Source organism: Chlorocebus sabaeus, chromosome 27 (genome assembly GCF_047675955.1).
Source record: "Chlorocebus sabaeus isolate Y175 chromosome 27, mChlSab1.0.hap1, whole genome shotgun sequence".
NCBI lineage: Eukaryota > Metazoa > Chordata > Mammalia > Primates > Cercopithecidae > Chlorocebus > Chlorocebus sabaeus.
In genome coordinates, this window is record NC_132930.1 from 25,430,132 (window position 1) to 25,448,157 (window position 18,026).

Consider the following 18,026-nt stretch of genomic DNA (forward strand, 5'->3'; position numbering starts at 1 on the left):
GATCAAATAGAATAATGCAGAGCATCACTTGACAGCATGACTGTGCCTCATAGGAGGTGTTTACTCCCCTCCTCTTTAGCTTTCAAGCATAATAAACCCTTGGACTTTCCCTCTATCACTCCACCCATTCAAAGATAATTTCTTGTTTCAATATATCCTGAAGGCACATGTTTCTTTGGTCTCAGCTGAGAACCAATTTTTTTTCCTTTTTTTTGAGACAGAGTCTCAGTCTGTCGCCCAGGCTGGAGTGTAGTGGCACGATCTTGGCTCACTGCAAACTCTGCCTCCTGTGTTCAATTCTCCTGCCTCAGCCTCCTGAGTGGCTGGGATTACAGGCAAGTGCCACCACATCCAGCTAATTTTTGTAGTTTTAGTAGAGACGGGGTTTCACCATGTTGGCCAGGCTGGTCTTGAACTCCTGACCTCACGATCCACCTGCCTCGGCCTCCCAAAGTGCTGGGATTACAGGCGTGAGCCAACGCTCCCGGCCTGGCTGAGAACCAATTGTAAGCCACCACACAGAGTTGCAAAACCATAAAACAATTAGCAATAACTCTACTATCAAACAATTAATTACCAGGGTGTGTAAATATGTCCCCAAGGCTCCAACTTACAGACTAGTAAGAGTTTTGAAGCTTGCCGTTTTTCAAAGGCTTATACAGAATAGTTTCCTGCAAACTTAAGTGGCTGGGAAGCCCAGCTGAAGGTTGCTTCTACCCGAAGGCCACTGCAGCAGAAAGTGGCCAACAGGTCTTGGGCCTGAAAAAACTCAGACTGAATTTCAGGAATGACATCTGAAACTGCTGGTTTCTCACAAGGAATAAAAGCTATCTGGGAAGCTGGAGAAGCAGCTTACTGTCTGGGGCAGGGATTTGCAAATGGGTAAGTAGACATCTGGGGAGATTAAGAGCCCAGTGCTGGCTGGGCACGGTGGCTCACTCCTGTAATCCCAGCACTTTGGGAGGCAGAGGTAGCAGATCACTTGAGGTCAGGAGTTTGAGACCAGCCTGGCTAACCTGGTGAAACCCTGTCCCTAGTAAAAACGCAAAAAGATTAGCTGGGCGTGGTGGCACGTGACTATAATCCCAGCTTTACGAGAGGCTGAGGCAGGAGAATTGCTTGAACACAGGAGGGGTATGCAATGAGCCAAGATTGTGTCACTACACTCTAGCCTGGGCGACAGAGTGATACTCTGTCTCAAAAAAAAAAAAAAAAAACATAAAGAGTGAGTACAATATTGATCGGGGTGGTCTTCAGGCATGGAGCTTAGGGGTTCTGTTTTTCAGACTTTGGCCCAACACATAACCACAGTAGAAGTCAACGAGTCTGAGTTCTTGGAACTGTCTGAAGGTGCTTACTGGTTGGATTGCAGGGCCTTCAGTTCTTTCTTCATTTCTCTACCAGCTAAGATTTTCCAGATCAGCAGTAGGAATATCGGAAGGTCCCTCTTTCCTGCTTTGACTGAGATAACTCACCAAGGAATCTTTGGATTTGCCCAACATGAAACATTTCAATCAAACCTGAAGAGAAATTGAGATGTTTGAGAGATTAAAAGAGGACTTAAGATGTCTTGGTTCCGTTCAATTTCTTTTAAGGGCCAACTCTTAATCACAAAGCAAATACGTATTTTGTAATATATTAATTAGTATTATGTAATTTCTCCACACTTACAACCTTTAAGAAGGACTGAAGATAAGTTAAATGGTTTCTATTTACTCTAACTCAATAATACAGAGTTTGACTAGAAAGTAATCAAAGTGACTTTTAGAATAAGCACTCCAGGCAGGGATTACAGGCGTGAGCCAACGCTCCTGTAATCCCAGCACTTTGGGAGGCTGAGGCAGGCAGATCACCTGAGGTCAAGAGTTTGAGACCAGCCTGGCCAACATGGTGAGACCCCATCTCTACTAAAAATACAAAAATTAGCCAGGTGTGATGGCACACGCCTGTAATCCCAGCTACTCGGGAGGCTGAGGCAGGAGAATCATTTGAACCCAGGAGGCGGAGGTTGCAGTGAGCCGAGATGGTGCCATTGCACTCCAACTTGGGTGACAGAGCGAGACTCCATCTCCAAAAAAAAAAAAAAAAAAGAATAAACATGCCCAAACTCTCATAATAGAGCAAGTAATGGCTTTGGAGTGGATGCCTTCAGAGCATATGTACCAATCTGGAAAACTGTAGCTCAAAACACATTCTGCAGCCCCCTCCGTCAAGATTGCCTTCAAGGCTAATTTACAACACACAGGTGAAAATCTACTTTTGACTTCACATAGAGTTATGTGGCTTGTCTACTCCATATTAATCCCTAGATTTGGCCACAGATGGTTTGTGTCTGTTTCTGAAAATCAAATCTACCTCCAAAGGATGAAGATTTATCATTCCCCCAAAGACATATGGAAATTTAAAAATGCAATGCAGGCTCTGAAGGTAATTCTCAAGCACCGTTGCTTAAGTGTGAACAGTAGAAGCATTGTTTGAAAGTCAAGGTTTCCCAGGTGATGACTTTGAAGACCACATACTTCATGTGTATGCACTGGGTCACAAAATGCCAGACCTAGAAGAGGCTTTGAAGACAGGAGCAGGGACTAGGTGGACAGGATCCTTAGACTTTGTGGCCGAGGTCCCTCACTCTCCTCATCCTCGTCCCAGCCTTGCATTAACATTTTCTAGCGCACATTTAAGCTGCCTCCCTCCACCCCATCCCATTCATGGCTTTGTTAAGAGCATCAATCATGTTATTTTACATCACATCTCATGAATGTGGTTCTAAACAATGATAATAGGAGTTGAAAGAGAAAACCAGCTTGCAGGTTTATGTTGGATTTAGTGCCTTCCACAGCCTAGTAAGATGCTCAATAATGTTGACAAAATGAGCTGGACTTGAGATGTGATACTAAGAAATATATTTTCGCTATGGAATATATCATCACTGTTATCAGTGCCAGTGCTCACCACTGCATTGCAGACTGTGGTGGGAATTACAAATGCCATGCTATTAAACCACCTCAGATAGATGTCTGGTGAATTTTTTTAAAGCTTCAACTATTTCTGGTATTGATTTTCCCGAATAAGGGGCTATTACCAAGAACTGGAAAGTACTCTGCTCAGTAGATAACCATTAAAATCTAATCGCTGCCAAGTCACAGAGAGAAGAGATGGGAAAATGTGCTTTGTCAGAGGCTGGTGGAAGTCAGCTGCAGGAAGAATTTGGGGGCAAACCTTAGAGCTCAAGTTATCAAAAGCAAAATCATCAGCCTCATGCAACAGTGAATTGGCCATCCTAGAAGTATTCCAGTAGAGGTCAGATGACCCCTTTTTGGGAGATGGTGTCTATAGAGGGGCTTCTACAATAAGCTACAGAGCTCCTTGGTCCCCCTCAGAGGCTGAGTTTTTAGGATTCTGTAACATGGATTGCAAGATAAGGATCTGTATGATACAGACACCAACACATTCCTTGACTAAATCATTACCCTCTTTTATTCTGTTTTGATAGAACAATTTTTCTTTAGCTTCTTTCTTTCCTTCGCACTGAACTGAGGGGCTGGAAAGAGGGAAGAGCTCCTGGGCACCCTCTCAGATCTGAAAAACTGGCCCTGCCTGTTTGATCTAATGCCTTTGAAAGGTTAAATCAGCTCCTTTGGCTCTCCAAGCATTCATTCAACAACAATAAAAAAAATTTTTTTGAGACAAGTTCCTGCTCTGTCTCTCAGGCTGCAGTTTAGTGGCGCCATCATGGCTCACTGCAGCCTCAACCGACTGGGCTCAAGTGATCCTCCCACCTCAGCCTCCCAAAGTGCTAGAATTACAGGCGTGCGCCACCACGTCCGGACATTCAACAAATATTTGCTGAGCGAAAACTCCATGCCAGGCACTGGGAACAAGCAAAAGCCCAAATACAGCCCCTGCCTCATGGAGCTTACATCAGAGGAGTCATGAGTAGAATATGATACCTCAGGTGAGGCTAATTGCTATGAAGGTAAACAAAGCCATACTGAGAGTAACAGGAGAGGAGTGTGTTTTAAATAGAGTACTCAGGCCAGGTGCAGTGGCTCATGCTTGTAATCCCAGCACCTTGGGAGGCCGAGGCGAGCAGATCACTTGAGGTCACGAGTTCGAGACTAGCCTGGACAACATGGCAAACTCATGGTGGCACGTGCCTGTAGTTCCAGCTACTAAAGAGGTTGAGGCGAGACAGTCACTTGAGGCCTGGCACAGTGCCTAACGCCTGCAATCCCAGCACTTTTGGAGGCTGAGGCAGGCAAATCACGAGGTCAGGAGTTTGAGACCAGCCTGGCCAACATGGTGAAACCCCGTCTCTACTAAAAATACAAAAATTAACCAGGTATGATGGCGCACACCTGTAATCCCAGCTATTCAGGAGACTGAGGCAGGAGAATCGCTTGAACCCGGGAGGCGGAGGTTACAGTGAGCCAAGATCGCGCCATTGCACTCCAGCCCAGGTGACAGAGTGAGACTCTGTCTCAAAAAAAAAAAAAAAAAAAAAGGGAGAGAAACACATCATTAGGCAATTTCGTCATTGTGTGATCATCCTAGAGTGTACTTTCACAAACCTAGATGGCGTAGCCTGCTACACACCTAGGATATATGGTAGAGCTACAAATCTGTACAACTTGTGACTGCACTGAATACTGAAGGCAACTGTAACACAATCAGAAGTATTTATTTACCTAAACAAAGGCAGTCATAACACAATGGGAAGTATCTGTGTATTTAAACGTAGAAAAGGTACTGTGAAAATACAGTATTATAATCTTATGGGACCACAATCATATATGCAGTCCATTGTTGACATGACTGTATATATTTCACTTACTTGGAAAATTATAATATATATATATTTTCACTTAACTTAAAAAACATATATTTTATTAAAATACATATTTTATATATACTTTTGTATGAAAAATATGTGTATATTTCACTTACTTGAAAAGACATCAAACGAAGCAATTAAGAATTTAAGGCCAGGCGTAGTGGCTCATACCTGTAATCCCAGCACTTGGGAGGTCGAGGCAGGTGGATCACCTGAGGTCAGAAGTTCAAGACCAGCCTAGCCAACATAGTGAAATCCTGTTACTACTAAAAATACAAAATTAGCCTGGCATGGTGGCGCACGCCTGTAGTCCCAGCTACTTGGCAGGCTGAGGCAAGAGAATCGCTTGAACCTGGAAGGTGGAGGTTGCAGTGAGCCGAGATCACACCACTGCACTCCAGCCTGGGCAACAAAGCAAGACTATGTCTCAAAAAATAAATTAAAAAAAGAAAAAGAATTTAAGAACTGGGTTCTTGAGTCAGGCAGCCAACCTTTCGCCTGAATCCTTCCTACTCTCTGTGTGGCTTAGGTAGAAATAGATTCCTTTATTTTTATTTTATCTTTTTTTTTCCTGCCACCCATTCTTTGCAGAAACATATTCCTTTAACACTCCATTTTTGAGTTTGTAAAATAGAACTAACAAGAGTGCTAGCCAGGCATGGTGCCTCCACCCGTAATCCCAGCACTTTGGGAGGCCAAGGCAGGAGGATCACTTGAGGTCAGGAGTTTGAGACCAGCCTGGCCAACATGGCAAACCCCATCTCTAGTAAAAATACAAAATTTAGCCAGGTGTGGTGGCAGGCACCTGTAATCCCAGCTACTTGGGAGGCTGAGGCAGGAGAATCACTTGAACCTGGGAGGCAGAGGCTGCAGTGAGCCGAAATCATGCCACTGCACTCTAGCCTGGGTAATAGAGCCAGACTCTGTCTTTAAAAAAAAAAAAAAAAGAAAGAAAAGAAAAGTGCCTATGGAATGAGGTTATAAGGTTGCTGTAAGCATGCCCAGAATAGCTGCTTAATAAATGGTAGCTACTATATTATTATCACTATTATTAATATTAAATACCTACTCTCTGTCCAACATTTTGCATATATCATCTCTATTCATTACGAAGAACCATGAAAGATAAATATTATTATCCTCAAATACAGGTGGAAAAAAATCCCTCAGCTGGAGAGGTTGAGGAATTTGCCCAAGGGGAAGGGACAGCTCTCAGGAAAATCCGTCAATGGCCCTAGGTTCCCATGACCACACCCACAGAGACTGGCTTCTCCAGGGAGCATTTGTGAATAACAGCCTGTGGCTTCCATTGTCTTTTCTTGCCGGCACACACTGCATTACGACTCTCTCTTTGTTTAGAAATCAGTCTGCTTGATTTGCATTTGGTATCAGGGTTCTTTCTTTGTTTAGAAATCACTGTGCTTTGCTTAGTTTGTTTCTATTAAAGAACAAGAAATCCTTTGTCCTTGAAGTCCGAATGACATAAGAGTTGTGACTGCATGGCCCCAGGCACCACAATTTCTGCTCCATGATGGTAATAAAAGGAGTTGGGACCTCTGCCCTGTCAGAGCAGTAACCCATTTGGGTCTTGGTAGGAGGGCCAGGCTCCACTCTGTCTTCATCCCAGACATTGAGAGTAGTGGCAGGTGGAAGATGCCTCAATAGGAAGGATGAAAGCAGCAAAACTGTTATTTGCATGTGAGAAGGAATAAAAGACAAGGGAAACCCCTTTTCTTTTCTTTTTTTGTTTTTTTGTTTTTTTTTTTTTTTTGAGACAGCATCTTGCTCTGTCGCCTAGGCTGGAGTGAAGTGGCATGATCTCGGCTTACTGCAACCTCCACCTCCTGGCTCAGCCTCCCGAGTAGCTTGGATTACAGGTGCAGCCACCACTCCTGGCTAATTTTTGTATTTTTGTAGAGACAGGGTTTCACCATGTTGGCCAGGCTGGTCTCAAACTCACCTCAACTGATCCGCCCACCTCAGCTTCCCAAAGTGCTAGGATTACAGGGGCGAGCCACCACACCTGGCGGGAAACCCTTTCTCTATCCTTTGGGGCCATCTCCTTGAAATGAAACGAATTAAAGGAGGGTGTGGCCCCAAGGGGAGAGAACCCCAGTTTGACAGAGCCTGGAGTGTCGAGGTTCCACCATTATGACACATGGAGTCAGGACACCAGGCCAGGGTTCTTGGGCCTCTTAGTACCATACTTCACTGCCACCTAATCTTGAGATTCTGGAATGGTCTCCTGTAAAAGATGAGCCACGTTCAAACAACAATTTGAACCCAACCCAAGCTCTTGTATACTCTTAACTACTACGAGATCAATAACTTTCACGATTCTCTCATTCTAAGCATGAAATAATTTGCTCACTGGACAAAGAGCCATTCACCTGTTCCTTCGTTCACTCAGTAAATATGCATAGGATAGTATGATGTGTCAGGCACGGTTCTCAGTGCGGGGACTATAGCAGTGGACACCACAGACAGAAATCCCTGCCCCATGGGGCCCATGTGCCATCAGGAAGAGACCAGCGATAATAAATACACAAATAAGTAAGTTATATTGGATACTGGAGATAACAAGAGATAAGAATTGAAAAGGAGAGAGAGAAAAAATAGGTGGAATGAAGCCAGGCATGGTGGTGCATGCCTGTTGTCCCAGCAACTACTAGAAAGGCTGAGGTGGGAGAATTGCTGGAGGCCAAGAGTTCAAGACAAGCCTGGGCAAGTAGCAAGATTCCGTCTCCACCTTTTTTTTTTTTTTTTTTTTTTTTTGAGAAAGAGTCTCACCTATAGCCCAGGCTGGAGTAAAGTGGTGTGATCATGGCTCACTGCAACCTCCGCCCCTCGAGTTCAAGTGATTCTCCTGCTTCAGCCTCCTGAGTGGCTGGGATTACAGGCATGCACCACCACACCCAGCTAATTTTTGTATTTTTAATAGAGATAGGATTTCGGCATGTTGGCAAGGCTGGTCTTGAACTCCTGACCTCAGGTGATCCACCCACCTCGGCCTCCCAAAGTGCTAGGATTATAGGTGTAAGCCACCACAACCAGTCCCCTGTCTCTATTTTTTAGAATATGGGGGATGAAAGGGATTGAGGATACAGGTAGGGAGTGGTAGCTGATGTTTTCAGGAGGGAAGTTGGGATTGGCCACTTGGAGAGGGAACATTTAGATCTGGAGACTGGAAGGGAGTCAGCCATGTGCACACCAGGGAAAAGACTCAAGTAGGCTTATGAAAAGTGGGCGTGTGACTCACATTTTGTAAGTCTGATCCTACTTTTCCACCATGTTACATAATAACTGAAGAGATATATTCCCAAAGAGGGAGACATGATTCAAAGAGTAATAAAATAGAAATCATCATTGATGCAGGGAATATGGGAACATATGTTTTAAAGCTAAGTGACAGCATTTAACTAAAATCTAAACCATAATTCTTAATCAGTCCCTCCTGAAAATGCCTTGCTAAAGAGATTTGCACACAGTAGCAACTGAGGAGGCATTCAAAGCTAAATGCTCTTCTTGCAGGAAGAACTTGGGGCTTGCTTTTCTTTTGCAAAAGGAACTTTTCAGAAATGTCTTGCAGGTGCCTCTCCTAAACACTGAAAAGGACACAACCTCCCACCCGTGGTTCCCTTGGCTGAGTCTAAACCACGGGCACACAGTTAGGCAAATCCAAACTAAGGAATACTGTGAAAAACAACTGGCCTGAACTCTTCAAAAATGTTAATGTCATAAAAGATTAGATAGATAGATAGATAGATAGATAGATAGATAGATAGATAGATAGATAGGCTGGGAGAACTGTTCAAGAATAAAGGAAGCTAAAATGACATAAATCACACAACAAAATACAATGCCTGATCCTTCATTGGATATGCTGAATTAACATTTTTCTTGAAAAACCTAAACAGCTATAAAAGACATCATTGGAACAACTGGAGAAAAGTGATTATGGACTATCTGTTATTTTTACTTATTTATTTATTTTTTGAGACAGTCTTACTCTGTCTCCAGGCTGGAGTGCAGAGGCATGATCTCAGCTCACTGCAGCCACCACCTCCCAGGTGTAAGTGATCTCAAGCCTCAGCCTCCCAAGTAGCTGGAATTACAGGTGCTCACCACCATGCCCGGCTAAATTTTGTATTTTTAATAGAGACAGCATTTCGCCACGTTGGCCAGGCTGGTCTTCAACTCCTGGCCTCAAGTGATCCGCCCACCTCGGCTTCCCAAAGTGCCACTATATGTTAAATAATAGCATCTAATGATTACCAAATTTACTGAGTAACAGTTTCTCGTGTTTCTGAGGGAGAATGCCTCTGTTGTTAGGAGATGCGTGCTGAAGTGTTTAGGGAGATAGTCTTAAGATTTCTGCTGCAAGTCATTCTCAAAAGGTTCAGCAAAACCAAACAAACATGAATAAACAAGAGTGTACACATGTACAAAGAGAGAGAGAGAAGAAACGTGGCAAAAATGTTAACAGTTAGTAAATTTAGGAGAAGAGTATAGAGGCATTCATCGTCCTATTCTTGCAATGTATTTGAAGATGTAAACTTCTCATTTAAATTTTTTGAGACAGGATCTGTCTTTGTTGCCTGTGGCTGAAGTGCAGTGGCACTATTCGTAACTCACTACAGCCTCAAACTCCTGGGCTCAAGCCATCCTCCTGCCTCAGCCTCCTGAGTAGCTGGGACCAAAGGCACATGCCATTTTTCTTTTAAAGTTGGGGAGAAGCAATCCTTCAACCAGTCTTCACTCTGTCTAGACTTCCTTGCAGTGGTTTTTCTCACTGTATGACTTTATTGCTGCCTTATATCCATCTTTTTTTTTTTCCTTTTTGAGATGGAGTTTCACTCTGTCACCCAAGCTGGAGTGCAATGGCATAATCTCTGCTCACTACAACTTCTGCCTCCCAGGTTCTAGCGATTCTCCCACCTCAGCCTCCTGAGTAGCTGGGATCACAGGCACACACCACCATACCTGGCTAATTTTTGGGGTTTCACCATGTTGGCAAGGCTGGTCTTGAACTCCTGGCCTCAAGTGATCCGCTTATCTCGGCCTTCCAAAGTGCTGGGATTATAGGCGTGAGTCACAGCACCTGGCCTGCCTTATATCCTTTTTGCAATAAGGAGTGTGAGGCATAAATAATTTAAAAATAGCAGCTTCTTTACAGACATTTTTATTTATTTTATTTTATTTGGTCTTTCCAGACATTTTTCGTAGCGAACATGTGATTTAAAAAAAAAAAAAAAAATATTAGCCGCCTTGCCATTTAAAGTAAAAACACCTACTGTAAAAAAGACACAGCTATAGGACAGGCACAGTGGCTCACGCCTGTAATCCCAGCACTTTGGGAGGCTGAGGCGAGTGGATCACTTGAAGTCAGGAGTTCAAGAGCAACTTGGCCAACATGGCGAAACCTTGTCTCTACTAAAAATACAAAATTAGCTGGGCGTGATGGCGCATGCCTGTAATCCCAGCTACTCGGGAGGCTGAGGCAGGAGAATCACTTGAACCCGGGAGGTGGAGACTGCAGTGAGCCAAGATCATGCCACTTCATCCAGCCTGGGCAACAGACTGAGACTCTGCCAAAAAAAGGGATACAGCTACAGAGGCAAACACCAGGACAGTGGCTACCAAGGATTGGAATGGGGAAAATATTGACTACAAAGCGGCGTGAGGGAACTTTAGGGAGAATGATGAAATATTATCTATCTATTATCTATCCTAATTGTGGTGATAGTGGTACAGCTTACATTTGTTAAAACTTTAGATATGCAGACCTAAGAAATGCAAATTTTACTGTGGCAAATTATACCTCAGTAAACCTGACTTAAACATACACACATATATACACACACACACAACAACAACAACAACAACTGTTTCTCAACAGGTTGAGATGAGTCTGTATTAGAAACTTGTTCTAGGCCAGGTACAGTGGCTCACACCTGTAATCCCAGAACTTTGGGAGATCAAGGTAGGAGCACTGCTTGAGGCTAGGAGTTGGAGACCAAACTGGGAAACATAGTGAGATCCCGTCTCTAAAAAATTAAGAAATTAGCCAGGCATGGTTCTAGCTACTCAGGAGGCTGGGATCACTTCAGCCCAAGAAGTCTAAGGCTTCAGTGAGCTGTGATTGTACCACTGCACTCCATCCTGGGTAACAGAGTGAGATTCCGTTGCTTAAGGAAAAAACAGAAACAAAAACAAACAAAAAAGTTGTTCTAAACGAAGCCTTACAATTGGTACTCTCCTTAAAAGGCAGAGGAAAGAAGATAGAAGTTTTTAACAGCAAAAGCATTTTCTGAATGTTTGAAAAATGCACACAGCATAAGCTGTTCATTGTCTGGGGCTGTTTGGAAGTCTAAATTAGTAGATTAAATCTCAACTCTCTGAAGCAGCCAGGAGGCACTTTCAGGTCCCTATCGTAAGTTCAACTGGACTCCATTGGTCAGGTTAAGACCCTTTAGGGATCTGCTGTGTGGAAGAAATGGAACAGTTTTATTTACCAAATCAATATGTTGGTATGCAAATGAGGGCCTCTGGAGTGGTGAAAAACAGATTAGTCTCAGAAAGATCAAAAACTTCATCTGCAACATCTTTTGGACCATTAGGCATTGCACACTTATAGAACAGGCTGGATTCAAGTCCACCGCCTCTCCTCCAGGGCTAGGCATGTAGAATACTCAAGCCAGTAACTTATAGTCAATGCCTTTGTTCAAAGCCGGAACGCTTGGTTCTGCGTTGCAGGAACAGTGAAGACAGACAGCATCTCCTTCCTCTGAAGATTCTGTTCGGAATGGATAAAGTTTCAGCATTCTCCCTGGATAGGGCAGCTTAGCAGGTGAGTTCCTGACATTTCTGAGTAGACATGGGACTCCTCCTTCCTCCAGTCCTAAACTGCACACCAACTTCACTGGTCAGAGAAGCAGGCACCACACCCCACACCTTTGCATCCAGGTGACAAACAGCCAGCACTTCTTCTAGGTGAGTTGAAGTGTTTCCTAGAGTGTGGAAGGTGAACAACACCAGGGATTAGTGTCTAGGCTCCGGACTCAGTGTCTGAATTTGATTCCACCATCTTGGGCCCTTAAGCAAGTCAATATGCCTACACTTGCCTGCATTTTGTCATCTGTAAAATGGCAGTGATAATACTAACAGCAAATGCTTGCATGTATCTTCTTCCAATCAGACACGGTTCTGAGCACTTTACATATACCAGCCAGAGAATCCTCACATAGCAGTAGTTGAAGTCAGTAGTATTATTCTCCTCCCCCTCCCCTCCTCTCAGTGAGGAATAAATAAATTCTTACCATGAAGGGCTTAGAAATAGTTCAGGGCCCAAAACACTGAATAAGTTTCAGCTATTATTTGAGATGGTTTCAAAGGTCACATGGATAAGCATTTTTAGGTCCAGAGATGTGCATTTATAAAAATAAATGCAGGCCAGGCATGGTGGCTCACACCTATAATCCCAGCACTTTGGAAGGCCGAGATGGGTGAACGGGTGGATCACTTGAGGCCAGGAGTTCGAGAGACCAGCCTGGCCAATATGGTGAAACCCTGTCTCTACAAAAAAATACAAAAATTAGCACAGCATGGTGGCACACGCCTGTAGTCCCCACTACTCGGGAGGCTGAGGCAGGAGAATCAATTCAACCTGGGAAGTGGAGGTTGCAGTGAGCTGAGATCACACCATGGCACTTCAACCTGGACAACAGAGCAAGATGCTGTCTCAAATGAATAAATAAATGATAAATTAATAAGAGAAAGGAAGAAAGGAAGGAAGGAAGGAAGGAAGGAAGGAAGGAAGGAAGGAAGGAAGGAAAGAAAAGAAAGAAAGAAAGAGAGAGAGAGAAAGAAGGAAGGAAGGAAGGAAAGAAAAGAAAGAAAGAGAGAGAGAAAGAAAGAAAGAAGGAAGGAAGGAAGGAAGGAAGGAAGGAAGGAAGGAAGGAAGGAAGGAAGGAAGGAAGGAAGGAAAAGAAAAGAAAAGAAAGAGAGAGAAAGAAAGAAGTTGACTGAGACATGGCCCATTCCCTCCCTGGAACTAGCCTCTTCTTTCCAGCTCAAGGGTCAAGACTGTGTCCCCAGGAAGAAGCAAAGGCTGTGTTTTCCACACCCTTATCTAAAGGTGAGCCGGGAGAAGCTCCTCCCAGACCGCATCTATCAGACAGGCAGACAATAACTGCTTGGGTGAGGAACCAAGGGAGGAGACACCACCTGTCCCCACTAATGACAGAAGACCTGGCAACCTGAAGCCCTAATATTGGCTCTGGCCCTTTAAGATCCCACCCCACTTAACTGTAACACCCCCCTTCTCCAGGAAATTGGCAAGGACCCTTGGGCTGTTGGCCTTAGCTCTTGGAGACAGCGGGACAGAGTTGGCAGGACTGCCTCCGCTGCTTTGAAAATATTTAACAATAGGTAACTTTGGCATTTCAAGCAGGTCTTGGATCACGGAGTTGTGGAGGCCCTGGGAGATGTAGAAAAGGCACGGTGAAAGGTTTTGTTTTGCCCGGAAGGAAAGCATGTGGATGTCTCAGTCAGCTCAGACTTCTACTCGGGCTGAGGAGGAAATCAGGAAGAGCTTCTGAGTGTTCACAGAATGCCGCCTCTACCTTGTAGCTGCCAACGCGGAATCGTTCAATCTCTCATCTGACATCACCTTCACAGAATCAGTTTCATTCGCAAGGAAAACATTGACCAAAAAAAAAAAAACAAAAAACCCACACACAACAACAACAACCAGAAGTAACTTTCTTTTAAAGGGCTCCAAACCTCCTGCTACCAAAAACTAGAATTCCCAGTCTCTCTGGTTTACTGTCCCCCAACCCAAAGTTTGTTATGGTTTTCCATCTTCCAGCGACACTGAAGGCAGCCCTAGGAGTAATTTTCTTGCGTTAACCTCTGCAGACACGAGCTTCAGGCTCATATTTTGGCTCTGCGAAGTGCTTTTCACGCATCCTCTCATGCAAACCTCACAACAACCTTGTGAGTCTGGGTCTCTAGTTTTTGCCCTGTGTTACAGATGAGGAAACGGAAGTGCAAAGGGCTCGAGCAACTCGCCACAAATCATGATGCCATTTAAAAGAAGGGGTGGGATTTGAACTCAAGACTGTGCCCCGAAAACTGTTCCTGCCATGCCAGATGGAATCTCTAGGAGTGGGATAAGGGGATAAGGGTGACAGAAATATGACAGCTCAGCCTTCAGGACATGGGCAGTATCCTCAGCCTGCTGAATCACACTTAGAGCCCAGATGCAGGGAGGGCTTGGACTGGGAACTAGGGGCCAGTTAAGGGCTCCTAGTTATTTTTGTTTTTATTTATTTATTTATTTATTTTTTACTTTTTTTTTGAGATAAGGTCTCACTCTGTCACCCACGTTGGCGCAATCACCGCTCACTGCAGCCTTGATCTCCCAGGCTCAAGTGATCCTCCCACCTCAGCCTCCTGAGTAGCTGGGACTATAGGCGGTGCCACCATGCCTGGCTAATTTTTTAAAGTTTTTTGTAGAGATGAGGTTTCATCATATAGCCCAGGCTGGTCTTGAACTCCTGAGCTCAAGTGACCTGCCTGCCTCTGCCTGGGATTACAGAAGTGAGCCACCGCACCCGGCCTAGTTTTATTATTTAGTTTAATTTTTTTTTTTAAGAATAGGGGTTTGCTGTGTTGCCCAGCCTGGTCTCTATAACTCCTGGCTTCAAGTGATTCTTCTGCCTTGGCCTTCCAAAGTGCTGGGATTATAGGCATGAGCCACCACATCTGGCCCCAGTTAAATTTGAATTTCACATACGCAGGAAATGATATTTTATTTTATTTTATTTTATTTTTAATTTGTTTTATTTTGAGACAGTCTCACTCTGTCGCCCAAGCTGGAGTGCAGTGGCGCAGTCTCGGCTCACTGACTGCAGTCTCCGCCTCCTGGGTTTAAGCAATTCACCTGCCTCAGTCTCCGGAGTACCTGGGACTACAGGCATGCTCCACCAACCCCGGCTAATTTTTGTATTTTTTGTAGAGACAGGGTTTTACCATGTTGGCCAGGTTGGTCTTGAATTCCTGACCTCAAGTGATCCACCCACCTCAGTCTGCCAAAGTGCTGGGAGTACAGGTGTGAGCCACCGCTCCCAGCCAAGGAATGATATTTTAGTATCAATGTGTACGTCCATTCAAGGGAATAATAGGTTAGCAAAGATGAGTCATAAAATAATATTATTATAGTTTTGTGACCTCTCAGGAAACAAATGATATAAGCATAAAATATTATGACTTTACTATTATTATTTTATTTTTATTGATATTAATTGAATCTTAGTAGACTAAAATGACATAGGTATTAACCAAAGACATGAATAGAGTGTGAGATGTTAGATACTGCAACACAGATAGGTTATGTTGCAGTGCAGCACTAAGAATGAATGTCTGTGTATAGTATATATTAATTCTTTATCCTATATGATTTCTAGAGCTGGAGGGATTAAAAATAGATCTATGAGGCCGGGCATGGTGGCTCATACCTGTAATCCCAGCACTTTGGGAGCCCAAGGCGGGCAAATCACTTGAGGTCAGGAGTTCAAGACCAGCCTGGCCAACATGGTGAAACCCTATCTCTATTAATAATAAAAAAAATTAGCCAGACATGGTGGCAGCAGCCTGTAGTCCCAGCTACTCAGGAGGCTGAGGCAGGAGAATCATTTAAACCTGGGAGGCGGAGGTTGCAATAAGCTGAGATTGCACCACTGCACTCCAGCCTGGGCGACAAAGTGAGACTCCATCTCAAAAAGAAAAAAAAGAAATTTGCCTTTTCTGTCTGAATACTTTCAGAATTTTCTTTTTCAACAACAGCAACAACAACAACAACAAAAATAGCGTGCCAAGGATATGAATAATTGAAGACATGTGCAAGCTGTATGCAAAGAACATTGTAAAATCTTACTGAAGGTCACCAAAGACTTGAACTTGTATTTTCTCTCAATCCTCATCACAGTGCTTTGAGGTGGGTATCATGTTATCTTTCTGCACCCAGAAAAATTAGATAAATTGCTCAAGTCCACAGAGTGGCAGAGCTGCAATTTAAACCAGATCTCACATTTGTGCTCTATATGGTAACTAATGCTAGCCCCAAGGAACTGATACAAATTAATGAAGTAACCAAATGTGACTTCGATTATTACTTTAGGTCAAGATTATTCCTACACGCACCACGCACACGCTGGCTCTCAAATTATAGGTTTCTCCTTGGTTGTAAACATAGCATGAGTCATATCTGTGGCAAGAACCATGTAACAGTGAAAGGAAATTTTGAGATTTTTGGAGTAGATATTCCTCTGAAATGCTCAGGTGAGATAAGCCTGTGCCTCCAGGCCCTCGCACTTGCTGTTCCCCCTATCTGGAAAGCGCTTCCCCAGATACTGGCACAACTACCTTCCTCATTCCTTCAAATCTTTGCTTAGATATTGCCATCACAAGGAGTTCTTTCCTGGCCACCCTACTTAGAATTACAATCTTTCCTGGCTTTATTTTTTTCCCACAGTACTTATCACTATCTACTGTACGTATAATTTACATTTTTGTTTTGTTTACTGTCTCCCCCTCATCCTCTACCCACCCCTCTGCCCCCCCAAAAATGTTAGCTCCAGGACAGAAGCAGAATTTTGTCTTTTTGTTTTGCCATCAGCACTGAGAACAGTGCTGTATGCAGAGTTGGTACTCAGTACTTGTTGAATGAATGTATGAGCAAATGAAACCAGAGGAACAAAGTATATACACCCCTCAAAGGAAGCCCTGCACTAGCAAATTACGAGTTTGACTCCAAGGGCATCTCAAGATGGTAGCAGAGAGGGACAGAAACAGAGAGGAACATAGAACTGACTGGCTGTGACTATAGGTTCATTCTACTATATCTGTTTTTGCATTTTCTATAGAGAATTCATGATTTAGATGTCCTTTTGTGACTTGCTTCTGTTATTTATATTCTGACTGCAGGATTTATCCATGTTTTCGTGTGCAGCTGTAAAATTTTGTTATTACCCTAGCTGTATGGGATACCATTGCAGGAATAATATGCAATTTATTTATCCATTCTACTATTTTGGGCATTTGGGTTGATTCTTCTTTGGGGCTATTTTGATCCCTGCTGGTGTGACCACTTTGTCGAGCTTCAGGTGCACATGAGTAAGAATTTCTCTAGAAGGACAGGAATTTCTTCTCTTTTGCCAAATAATAGCAAACTGTTACCTAAAATGGTTGGGCTAATTAACACTCCCAACAGCAATGTGTGGGAATCACCATTGCTCCACGTCTTAGCCAACACTTGTTATTATCTGACTTTTTTTTTTTTTTGGAGATAGAGTCTTGCTCTATGGCCCAGGCTGAAGTGCAGTGATATAATCTTGGCTCACTGAAACCTCCACCTCCTGGGTTCAAGCAATTCTCCTTCAGCCTCCCAAACAGCTGGAATTACAGGTGCCCACCACCATGTCCAGCTAATTTTTGTATTTCCTTTTTTTTTTTTTTTTTTTTTGAGTCACAGTTTCGCTCTTGTTGCCCAGGCTGGAGTGCAATGTGCGATCTTGCCTCACTGTAACCGCCACTTCCCAGGTTCAAGTGATTCTCCTGCCTCAACCCTCCCAAGTAACTCTGATTACAGGTATGCACCACCATGCCTGGCTAATTTTTGTATTTTTAGTAGAGATGGGGTTTCATCATGTTGGCCAGGCTGGTCTCGAACTCCTGACCACAAGTGATCTGCCTTCCTTAGTGCTGAGATTACAGGTGTGAGCCACTGTACCTGGCCTATCAGATTCTTTAATTTTGCCCTTCTGGTGAGAATAAAATGGTGTCTCCCGGTGGTTTTATTTTTATTTTCCCTGATTATAAATGAGATTGACAGCCTTTTTATAAGATCAATTTGTGCTTTTTACATTTATGTATTTATTTATTTTGAGACGGAGTTTCACTCTTGTCGCTCAAGGCTGGAGTGCAGTGGCACGCTCTTGGCTCACTGCAACCTCCACCTCCCCAGTTCAAGTGATTCTCCTACCTCAGCCTCCTGAGTAACTGGGATTACAGGTGCCCACTGCCATGTGTGGCTAATTTTTGTCTTTTTAATAGAGAAGGGGTTTCACCATGTTGGCCAGGTTGGTCTCAAACTCCAAATCTCAGGTGATCACCTCGGCCTCCTGAAGTG

At 43.7% G+C, this 18,026-nt stretch overlaps 1 long non-coding RNA gene across 1 annotated transcript in view; it reads left to right on the forward strand.

Annotated features, from left to right (window-relative positions):
• The first annotated feature begins 635 nt into the window (after window positions 1–635).
• LOC119627719 (uncharacterized) overlaps window positions 636–18,026 on the forward strand; it is a 35,381-nt gene continuing 17,990 nt past the window's right edge. The window contains exons 1-2 of the long non-coding RNA XR_005243948.2: window positions 636–882; window positions 11,591–11,684. This is a non-coding gene — a long non-coding RNA (uncharacterized lncRNA). The remainder of the gene's footprint in view (window positions 883–11,590; window positions 11,685–18,026) is intronic.